We start from the raw sequence: 11827 nt of genomic DNA, 5'->3' as shown, positions 1-11827 counted from the left end.
GCCCAAAGCAGCCGTTTTTATATCGGTATAATTTCTGGTTAACAACTAAGTACCTTACTGTAATTGATTTTTATTAACATTGGCAAAAATTGCTTTTTAGCAAAAAAATATTTATCAAGCAAGACTTTTTCTAGGACTGTCTGGGAGTGGTTTATATGGGAAGGTTAAAACTGGAAACTAGCTGTTATTGGCAGAGAGGTTTGGAACGCTTGTTGCTATTGGTCTATTAACCAATTTACCGCATGTTGATATCACCATGGAAAGCTGAAACTCCTGTCCATGAAACCCTTCTGATTAGAAGTTCCTGCGTAGATTGTATTTTCAACCAGCAACTATCAGGAAATAACACTGATCAAATGTTTTCACACTTTTAGTTTCATCAGCTGTTGTACAGCTGTTCTACAACACAGGCAAAACCGAACTTTGACTGCACTGGGACTTTAAAACTGCTTAATCTTTATTTATTTATCTTGTGTTCATAAAACACCATGATTGCAATTAGTGGTTAGTTTCTCATTACCTGCCTAAATACTGAGAATGTTTTTGAAAGCCATTATTGTAGTCTTTCTATAAGGTAAAAGTGTATTCAAAACCCTTAGGCTACTAGTGATTTAATAATAGGGAATTGTGCTGACTATGCTGTGCTCGTAGAAATACAATGAATAGAACTCATTCTAGATCTGTTGCTGTGCTGCACACTTTCACTAGATCAAATAGTACAAATCTAGTGAAATCAAACTGATAACTACCGCTAACCATGTATAAACTGCTGTACTGAACAAGAAAACCATCTATTTCCCGATTTGTGTCAGCAGCCAGGAACATGACATTTAATATCTAATGCATGTGTAGATCACATGTCAACTTGAACATGTATCTGTCTATGCATGTGCACATGTGCAGTTCACTTTGTGGTTGCAGGATATATGGAAGAACTGGAGAGGGTCTGAGTGTTAGCTGTTAAACCGGTCTAAATGGGGTCTCAGAATTAGGGCTGTGACAGTCATGGAATTTTGGATGAAGGTAATTGGCCAAATGACCATGGTCACCATAATAACCATTGGAATAGCCCCCAAAAAGTTGTATTTAATAAAATAAATTATACACACTTTATACACTCTCCTCTCCTCCACTCCTAACCACATGTGCTACCTTAGAAGTACATCACATCAGTCATTGGCTTCATCAATAAGTGCATCGATGACGTCGTCCCCACAGTGACCGTACGTACACACCCCAACCAGAAGCCATGGATTACAGGCAACATCCTCACCAAGCGAAAGGCTAGAGCTGCCGCTTTCAAGGAGCGGGACTCTAACCCGGAAGCTTATAAGAAATACCGCTAAGCCCTCCGACGAACCATCAAACAGGCAAAGTGTTAATACAGGACTAAGATCGAATTGTACTACACCGGCGCCGATGCGCATCGGATGTGGCAAGGCTTGCAAACCATTACAGACTACAAAGGGAAGCACAGCCAAGAGCTGCCCAGTGACACGAGCCTACCAGACGAGCTAAACTACTTCCATGCTCGCTTCAAGGCAAATAACACTGAAACATGCATGAGAGCACCAGCTGTTCCGGATGACTGTGTGATCACACTCTCCGCAGCCGATGTGAGTAAGACCTTTAAACAGGTCAACATTCAAAAGGCTGCAGGGCCAGATGTATGACCAGGACATGTACTGCGAGCATGCGCTGACCAACTGACAAGTGTATTGACTGACATTTTCAACCTCTCCCTGTCTGACTCTGTAATACCAACATGTTTTAAACAGACCACCATAGTCCCTGTGCCCAAGAACACTAAGGTAACCTGCCTAAATGACTACCGACCCGTAGCACTCACATCTGTAGCCATGAAGTGCTTTAAAAGGTTGGTCATGGCTCACATCAACACCATTATCCCAGAAACCCTAGACCCACTCAATTTGCATACCACCCTAACAGATCCACAGATGATGCAATCTCCATTGCACTCCACACTGCCCTGTCACAAAAGGAACACCTATGTGAGAATGCTATTCATTGACTACAGCTCAGCGTTCAACACCATAGTGCCCTCAAAGCTCATCACTAAGCTAAGGACCCTGGGACTACACACCTCCCTCTGCAACTGGATCCTGGACTTCCTGATGGGCCGCCCCCAGGTGGTGAGGGTAGGAACAACACATCCGCCACGCTGATCCTCAACACAGGGGCATGCTCAGCCCCCTCCTGTACTCCCTGTTCACTCATGACTGCAAGGCCAGGCACAACTCCAACACCATCATTAAGTTTGCCGATAACAGTACAGTGGTAGGCCTGATCACCGACGACGACGAGAGCCTATAGGGAGGAGGTCAGAGACCTGGCCGTGCGGTGCCAGGACAACAACCTCTATTCAGAATTTCACTGAGGTCTACACCTGTTGTATTCGGCATTTCACTGTAATGTCTACACCTGTTGTATTTAAGCATTTCACTGTAAGGTGGCGGATGTGCACCTGTTATACACATGCACCTGTTATATTCGGCACATGTGACTAATAACATTTGATTTGATATAGAATGAATAGAACGGGCGTCCCCATTCAAGTCAATGTTGGCATAATAGGTACTCATAGGAGCAAAGAAGGAAGAAAAATATGTGTTCAAATATGTCCCAATGGGCCCTGGTCCAAAGTAGTGCACTATGCAGAAATAAGGTGCCATTAGGGACACATCCTAACAGTAGTGGTAGTTGTGAGGAGGGGATGTACAATCACACTAATGCAACACCAGACTCCATTAACAATAGTGTCTCAGAGTTAATCTTCTGACAGGGGAGGGAGAGGCTATTCAGTAAGCCAGTCATCTAAGCTATACGCTCTTGTCGGGGATGAACAAGACACACAGATAATTTGAATGGACAGTCAAGAAACCCTCTGCTAAACAGGTGTCCACACAGTGCAACAACTGTAAAGTATCAAACATCTATAGGCAGTCATCCTGACAAAACACAGTATCAAACTACTAAAACACACTACTTTATTATTCTAACCATGACACGGAATGATGTAGCCTAATCAGTAAGATATAAAGCAAATTCCTATACTGTACACGATCACCTATATGTAAATCACATCACACCCTTTATGAGTCATTGCATACATTCCACAGCACCTACATCTTCAACCCTGCATATCCATCTCTCCATTATTTTATCAACTCTGTCTGCATCCCAAATGGCACCCTATGCCCTAAAGTAGTGCACCATGTAGGGAATAGATCTGTCACACTTTATTAGTTATCACTATACATACTATAGTACCTAAACCTTCAACCCTGCATATCTCCCCATTCCTTTATCAACTCTTGTCTCGCACAACACACCAGTCCCAGGACTCTGGCACAGTGCCTGTGTCCCAAATGGTACTATGTTCCCTACAAAGTGCACTACTTTTGACCAGAGCCCTATGGGCCTTGGTCAAAATAGGGAAAAGGGTGTCATTTCGGATGCACACAGCCCAGTGATGCAGATCCCTGCTGCTAATGAACAACCACCAGGGATGGTGCTACTGCCAGAGGGAGGATTTCACGCACTGATTATAAACAAAGGAGTCTCTAACAACCTATCGCAGTGGATCTCTTCACCGTGTTCATGATTCCAGGCTACAGCCAGACTGGCATGCAAGAGAGCTTGTGGCCAAGTTAGAACCATCACGGAACCATTGACTGCTAAGATTTTCCTCTTTCAGGACAGGATGGAGATGGAGAGATACCACACCCTATTCAGTCTAGACTTGGACACAACTGCAGTAAACATGCATTAATCAAGTCTATTGAATTGTATTACTTTTCATCAAAACAGTACAATATACTGTACAGCCCTACAGCAGGCACTGGAGCAATGCGTTTTGAAAAATCATCTGATGGATCCCCTGAGCAATGCCTGGGCACACACTTTCAGTCCTGTTGCTTCCATCCACCACCACCCAAAATAGCAATGTCAGCGGGGGATGAGGGGCACTTGGCAACCGTACTCAGAGAGGAGAATGGATGAAGTTTATACCACCGGTCACGGCGGGCCGCCACTGCTAAATAATTGCCGCCATGCCCAAACATATGATTAAAAAAATAATACATTTTAAGTGAAGGTCTAATGTTTTCAGTGGAAACTTATATGACTAAACCCAGATATAAAGTATGTAGAACAGATAATGGAGCTTTATAAGATCATCTTTGAGAACTAACAACCACCAAAATAAAAACTAGATAATCAGGGAGAATCAACAAAAATAAATGGCATGGGGACCAGATTATTTTATTATGTTTGAGTCACTCAGATAGCATAAGAAAACCGCATAAACCATGGCAAAATATGTATAACTGCAGGATATAAGTCTACTCATGTTTTACTTTTAGAAAAAAACATATTTTTGTGTGTGTCAATTTTGAATAGGGTGACATTTGGGATGCGGCCTGAGTGAAAGCAAAAGGAGATAATATCTACTCTGATTAATGACCTGTCCCATCATCTTCCTGATATTCTCCTCCTCTATTCTCAAAACAGCTTAGCTGTGGGGTCTGGCATACCTATACTGTAACCAAGGGTTGTTAGAGTGCACTGTAGGTACATTTTTGTTGTCCCTTGTACTTTCATAACCTCGTCCCTAGTCTCAATTGCTTCCGAGAGAGCCTGCTGGTGGACGAGACTTTCATGAAATTGCTTGTTCATAACAAAATATGTTTAATCATTCTTCAATGCACTGAAATGACACTTCTCACAAACTAGTCATCAAATCAGGTTTTCTGGTCAAAAGTAGTGCACTAATTGCATAACATTGCATAACAACATCCCTAGGTAGCGACCCAAATGGCACCCTATTCCCTAAATAGGGCACTACTTTTGATGGGCCCATAGGGCTCTGGTCAAAAGTAGTACCCTATGTAGTGCACTATGTAGGGAATAGGGTGCCATTTGGGATGAAGCCCTAGTCTCTGATTTACGCATGATCAGTGCAGACACAAGCCCTACCATGGTGAAGCCGATGCAAAGGAAGGCTCACCATTACTCAATAAATGGAATGTAATGACAGTTTTTAAATTAGTAATGCACTTATCTTTGGGACTCTGTGAGAACCACAGACATTTGGAACAAAGCTGGGATTTGAAATAAAAAAATATCTGCCTCAATGTTTAAAAGAGAAAGTTGGCATAGCTAACCGCTGAGCTGTTAGGTAAATGAGGAGTAACCAGTTGGGTGAGAGAGGCAAAGGGCCCACTGAAGGAGATGATAGTAGCTGACAGATAATCGGGGAGTTCCAGAATAGTGGTGCTAGGAACCACATGCCATCTACATTCAACAGCCAAAACAGACCTAGCCTGGGGGAACCAGTCCCTGAGAAACAGCACAGACACACAAGAGGGGCAGTGTCTTTTGGCTTTTAACACAATTGAAAAACATTAAGATATTGTTGATTATAGTTCATGTGACCTGGCCAGGAAAAAGCCAGTTATAACAGACACCTGGTCAGGAAAAACACCCATTCCAAATATGATTACATGCCAAAGACAGATGCATATGGCACACTGTTCTTAACGCCTCTTGCAGACAGTATAAAACACAGGTAAAAAAAACAAACAAGAGAACCAGGGGTTGGAACTGATTTAGGAAACAGAACCAAAAACAGACATTTTTTGATGAACAGAATCAGAAGCGGGAACGAAAGTGATCTATACTGTTCTGGAACAGAAACATTATTTTATGGGAAGTATGGGAACCGGTTAATAACGTTATTTTACATTCCGGCCTTTTTTCAGTCCCACCAAAAACATAAAACATAGGCACTATGCAAAGCCTTCACTCTGTCACTCAGAAACTTATTCCAGTGTCTGCCTGCCAGCTGAAAACCTTTGCCAGTGTGTGTACGTGTGTAGGGTACCTGCCTCTCCCCCTCTGAAGCATAGCCTACAGGTGTGATTCAGAAATTAGGGAGAGATTTTTAATTACAGAATATACACTTTTTCAATGCTAGTTAGTTAAGGATACTATAGATATCACATTTCACATTAGATTTATTAACTACTAAAGGTGTGTTTTTAATTCTGGTGCCGCTCTGCACACACAAGCTTGTTAGCTAGCTAGCACTGGTCCAACGTTAAGCCAACTGTTGGAAGTTCAAAGACATTCAAAGTTCTTCCATAGAAGCTGCTCGTACTAGGTATAATTCTGTGGGCCTAATTCAGATATTGCATGTCATAACAAGATGCCCAGTGCTTCAAGCCAAGCCAAGCCTCCCGCTCCACCCTCTTTTGCTCTCTCCCTAACCCGCAAAATTTCAGTCGCATCTCGCGCCCTACACTTGTCTGGCCATCATGCATGTAAACAACTATAGCTTGGTGAAGTAACTTAGTGTTGAGCTAAATGCACAAAAAAAATCATTTCAGAGGTTTAAAAAGGAACGATATAAACCGCTACTTTTTCTGGGATGGAAAAGCTTCAGAACTTTATTTTGCAGTTCAGAACAGTGGAATAGAACGGAAAAAATGGTTCTGTTCAGAACGAAACAAACTCCTGCAGAGTACTGACACCTGAGAAAGTCCAGAATCCTGCAGCTCTCACTCCCTTTTCCTCAGGGGTCACAAAACACTTCCCTGTGCAAACCCTGTGCGAACCTTAATGGAAAAGCCACAAAGTGATTTCTTTGCCTTTAGAAGGTCAATTGTGTCTGTGTTCCATTCAACATGAGTCACCCATGCCTCCCCTGAGAGAGCAACGAACGTGGAAAGAAATATGGAGCCCATGCAGGCACACTATGGACACCCATTGCAGGGCTAAAACTATGCTGCAGGGGAATGATAAAATATTTGTTTTCCTATTTTCTGAGAGTTCGATGGTAGAATTGTGCTCTCCTGACTCATGAAGTGCTTCTCTACTGCTATTCCACCAATTATACGTCTGTAGAGTGGAGTGGACAAAACCATCAGTAGAGTGTGGTGCAGTATAGTGTGGTGTACCAGTAGCCTACATGTCAACTCACACTGCCCTCTATTGGAGACAGGACCCTAGTGGGGACAGGACCCAAAGCACTCTGGGGTTCAGGTGACAACACAACACAACAAAGCTCCCAACAAGTATAAAGGTCCTAGGGTGTGTTCCAATTCCAAATGGCAGCCTATTCCCTATATAGTCCACTACTTTTGATGAGAGCCCTATGGGACTTGGTCAAAAGTAGTGCACTATATAGTTAATAGGGTAGGGGAGAGTGGGTTAGTTGAGCCACCCTTGTTTCTAGGAAACCATACATAAAATGTATAATTTTACCAAATATTTAGGAAGAGGTCATAATTTCATGGATTTTGTGAAGGAAGAAACCACATGGAAAAAGAGGTAATCAAGTCAGGTACAGAAAAATAATTTTCACCAAATCAAAATAATTTATTGTGTTAGAGGATTCACGATGCTTGTATCTAAACCAACGTAGATCATTTTAAGTATTGTTCTATACATCACTTGAGGTCTCTATAAGCTTCAATATGAGGTCCTAACAATGGCGCCAATGGTGCTGTTTTATCGGCTCCTAACCAACTGTGCTATTTTGTGTGTTTCTTCACATTGTTGGTTAGTTATTTTGTACATAATGTTGCTGCTACCGTCTCTTATGACCGAAAAGAGCTTCTGGATATCAGAACAGATTTTTTCTTTAATGAGTCCCTATGCGAAGGATATACTGCTTCTCCGAGACCAGGCCCAAATCCCCGTCATTCACATGAAGAAAAGACGGAAATACAGGAGGCGGAGATTGAGGTGCCTTGTTAGAATTCGTCGGCGAGTGGGCAACCTGTCTCTACCATCCGTTCTATTGGCCAACGTGCAATCACTGGAAAATAAACTGGATGATCTCTGTTCGAGACTATCCTACCAACGGGACATTCAAAACTGTAATGTCTTGTTTCACAGAGTCGTGGCTGAACGACAACAGGGATAATATACATTTTGCTGTTTTTTTCATTTATTTCTACCAGCATGTCACATGTGCAACCAAAGCGAAAAAAAAAACTCTAGACCACCTTTACTCTACACACAGAGACACATTCAAAGCTCTCTCTCGCCCTCCATTTGGAAAATCTGACCATAATTCTATCCTCCTGATTCCCGTTTACAAGCAAAGACTAAAGCAGGAAGTACCAGTGACTCGCTAAATACGGAAGTGGTCGGATGCTGAAAACTATTACGGACTACAAAAGAGAAACCCCGCTTGGATCTGTCCAGTGGTGCGAGCCTACCAGATGAGCTAAATGCCTTTTATGCTCGCTTCGAGGCAGATAACACTGAAGCATGCCTGAGAGCACCAGCTGTTCCGGACGACTGTGTGATCACGCTCTCCGTAGCAAATGTGAGCAAGACCTTTATACAGGTCAACATTCACAAGGCCACGCGGCCAGACGGATTACCCGGACGTGTACTCAGAGCATGTGCGGACCAACTGGCAATTGTCTTCACTGACATTTTCAACCTCTCCCTGACTGAGTCTGTAATGTTTCAAGAAGACCACCATAGTCCCTGTGCCCAAGAAAGTGAAAGTAACCTGCCTAAATGACTACCGTCGGTAGCCATGAAGTGCTTTGAAAGGCTGGTCATGGCTCACATCAACACCATCATCTCGAAAACCCTAGACCCACTCCAATTCGCATACCGCTCCAACAGATTTACAGATGAAGCAATCTCAATCACACTCCACACTGACCTTTCCCACCTGGACAAAAGAAACACCTATGTGAGAATGCTGTTCATTGACTACAGTTCAACGTTCAACACCATTGTGCCCACAAAGCTCATCACTAAGCTAAGGAAACTGGGACTAAACACCTCCCTCTGCAACTGGACCCTGGACTTCCTGACGGGCCACCCACAGGTGGTAAGGGTACACAACAACACATCTGCCACACTGATCCTCAACACGGGGGCCCCTCAGTGGTGCGTGCTTAGTCCCCTCCTGTACTCCCCATTCACCGACGACTGCATGGCCAAGCACGACTCCAGCACAATCATTAAGTTTGCTGACGACACAACAGTGGTAGGCCTGATCAACGACAACGATTAGCCTATAGGGAGGAGGTCAGAGACCTGGCAGTGTAGTGCTAGGACAACAACCTCTCCCTCAACATGAGCAAGACAAAAGGAGCTGATTGTGGACTACAGGAAAGGGAGGGCTGAACACGCCCCCATTCACATCGAGGGGGCTGTAGTGGAGCGGGTCGAGAGTTTCAAGTTCCTTGGTGTCCACATCACCAACAAACTATCATGGTTAAAACACACCAAGACAGCCCTCGTTGGAAGCCTGTGTTTCAGACATAAGGAAGTGGATGGCTGCAAATGTTCTACTTTTAAACTCGGACAAAACAGAGATGCTTGTTCTAGGTCCCAAGAAACAAAGAGATCTTCTGTTGAATCTGACAATTAATCTTAATGGTTGTACAGTCATCTCAAATAAAACTGTGAAGGACCTCGCCGTTACTCTGGACCCTGATCTGTCTTTTGACGAACATATCAAGACTGTTTCAAGGACAGCTTTTTCCATCTACGTAACATTGCAAAAATCAGAAACTTTCTCTCCAAAAACGATGCAGAAAAATTAATCTATGCTTTTGTCACTTCTAGGTTAGACTTGAGTGGCTGCTGTCAACATACTGACTCAACTCAAGCCACTTTAATAATGAGACAATTGATGTAATCAATTTATCACTTGCCACTTTATATTATTTATATTAGATAATGTTTACATAACCTACATTATTCATCTCATATGTATATACTGTACTCTATACCATCTACTGCATCTTGCCATCCTGATGTAATGTATCATTAGCCACCTTAAACAATGCTGCTTTATATGTTTTCATACCCTACAATACTCATCTCATATGTATATACTGTACTCCATACCATCTATTACATCTTGCCTATGCCGTTCGGCCATCACTCATTTATATATTTATGTACATATTCGAATTCATTCCTTTACACTTGTGTGTACAAAGTAGTTGTTGTGGAATTGGTAGATTATTTGTTAGATATTACTGCATGGGCGGAACTAGAAGCACAAGCATTTCGCTACACTTGCATTAACACCTGCTAACCACGTGATTTGATTTGACTTCTGCAATGCTCGACTTTCCGGCTACCCGGATAAAGCATCAAATAAACTTCAGTTAGTGCTAAACACAGCTGCTAGAATCTTGACTAGAACCCAAAAATGTGATCATATTACTCCAGTGCTAGCCTCTCTACACTGGCTTCCTGTTAAGTCAAGGGCTGATTTCAAGGTTTTACTGCTAACCTACAACGCATTACATGGGCTTGCTCCTACCTATCTTTTCCGATTTGGTCCTGCCGTACATACCTACACATACGCTACGGTCACAAGACGCAGGCCTCCTAACTGCCCCTAGAATTTCTAAGCAAATAGCTGGAGGCAAGGTTTTCTCCTATAGAGCTCTGCCTACCCATGTGAGAGACACCTACCCATGTAAGAGACACAGACTCGGTCTCAACCTTTAAGTCTTTATTGAAGACTCATCTCTTCAGTAGGTCCTATGATTGAGTGTAGTCTGGCCCAGGAGTGTGAAGGTGAATGGAAAGGCTCTGGAGCAACGAACCACCCCTGCTGTCTCTACCTGGCCGGTTCCCCTCTCTCCACTGGGATTCTCTGCCTCTAACCCTATTACAGGGGCTAAGTCACTGGCTTACTGGTGTTCTTCCATGCCGTCCCTAGGAGGGGTGCGTCACTTGAGTGGGTTGAGTCACTGACGTGATCTTCCTGTTGGGGTTGGCGCCCCCCTTGGGTTGTGCCGTGGCAGAGATCTTTGTGGGCTATACTCAGCCTTGTCTCAGGATGGTAAGTTGGTGGTTGAAGAAATCCATCTAGTGGTGTGGGGCTGTGCTTTGGCAAAGTGGGTGGGGTTATATCCTGCCTGTTGGCCCTGTCCGGGGGTATCGTCAGATGGGGCCACAGTGTCTCCCGACCCCTCCTGTCTCAGCCTCCAGTATTTATGCTGCAGTAGTTTATGTGTAGGGGGACTAGGGTCAGTCTGTTATATCTGGAGTATTTCTCCTGTCTTATCTGGTGTCCTGTGTGAATTTAAGTATGCTCTCTCTAATTCTCTCTCTCTTTCTTTCTCTCTCGGAGGACCTGAGCCCTAGGATCATGCCTCAGGACTACCTGGCCTGATGACTCCTTGCTGTCCCCAGTCCACCTGGCCGTGCTGCTGCTCCAGTTTCAACTGTTCTGCCTGCGGCTATGGAACCCTGACCTGTTCACCGGATGTGCCACCTGTCCCAGACATGCTGTTTTCAACTCTCTAGAGACAGCAGGAGTGGTAGAGATACTCTGAATGATCGGCTATGAAAAGCCAACTGACATTTACTCCTGAGGTGCTGACCTGTTGCACCCTCGACAACCACTGTGATTATTATTATTTGACCTGCTGGTCATCTATGAACATTTGAACATCTTGGCCATGTTCTGTTATAATCTTCACCCGGCACAGCCAGAAGAGGACTGGCCACTTCTCATAGCCTGGTTCCTCTCTAGGTTTCTTCCTAGGTTCTGGCCTTTCTAGGGAGTTTTTCCTAGCCACCGTGCTTCTACACCTGCATTGCTTGCTGTTTGGGGTTTTAGGCAGGGTTTCTGTACAGCACTGTGAGATGTCAGCTGATGTAAGAGGGGCTTTATAAATACATTTTATTTGATTGGTGAAGAGGGCACAACACCTTTTCCACGGCAAATGGTAACAGAGCACAAAGTCTAGGTCCCCCGAGTTTTTACACTGCTGCTACTCGCTGTTTATTATCTATGCATAAT

The 11827-nt window shown here is 43.7% G+C and overlaps 1 protein-coding gene across 5 annotated transcripts in view; it reads right to left on the bottom strand.

Moving 5' to 3' along the window:
* The window catches only part of LOC115173367 (plectin), a 175254-nt gene that overhangs the window by 102707 nt on the left and 60720 nt on the right, over positions 1 to 11827 (bottom strand). The gene's annotated exons all lie outside the window — the stretch shown is intronic.

The sequence above is a fragment of the Salmo trutta genome, chromosome 34, assembly GCF_901001165.1.
Source record: "Salmo trutta chromosome 34, fSalTru1.1, whole genome shotgun sequence".
Taxonomy (NCBI): Eukaryota; Metazoa; Chordata; class Actinopteri; order Salmoniformes; family Salmonidae; genus Salmo; species Salmo trutta.
This window is presented reverse-complemented; position numbering and strand designations above follow the sequence as displayed.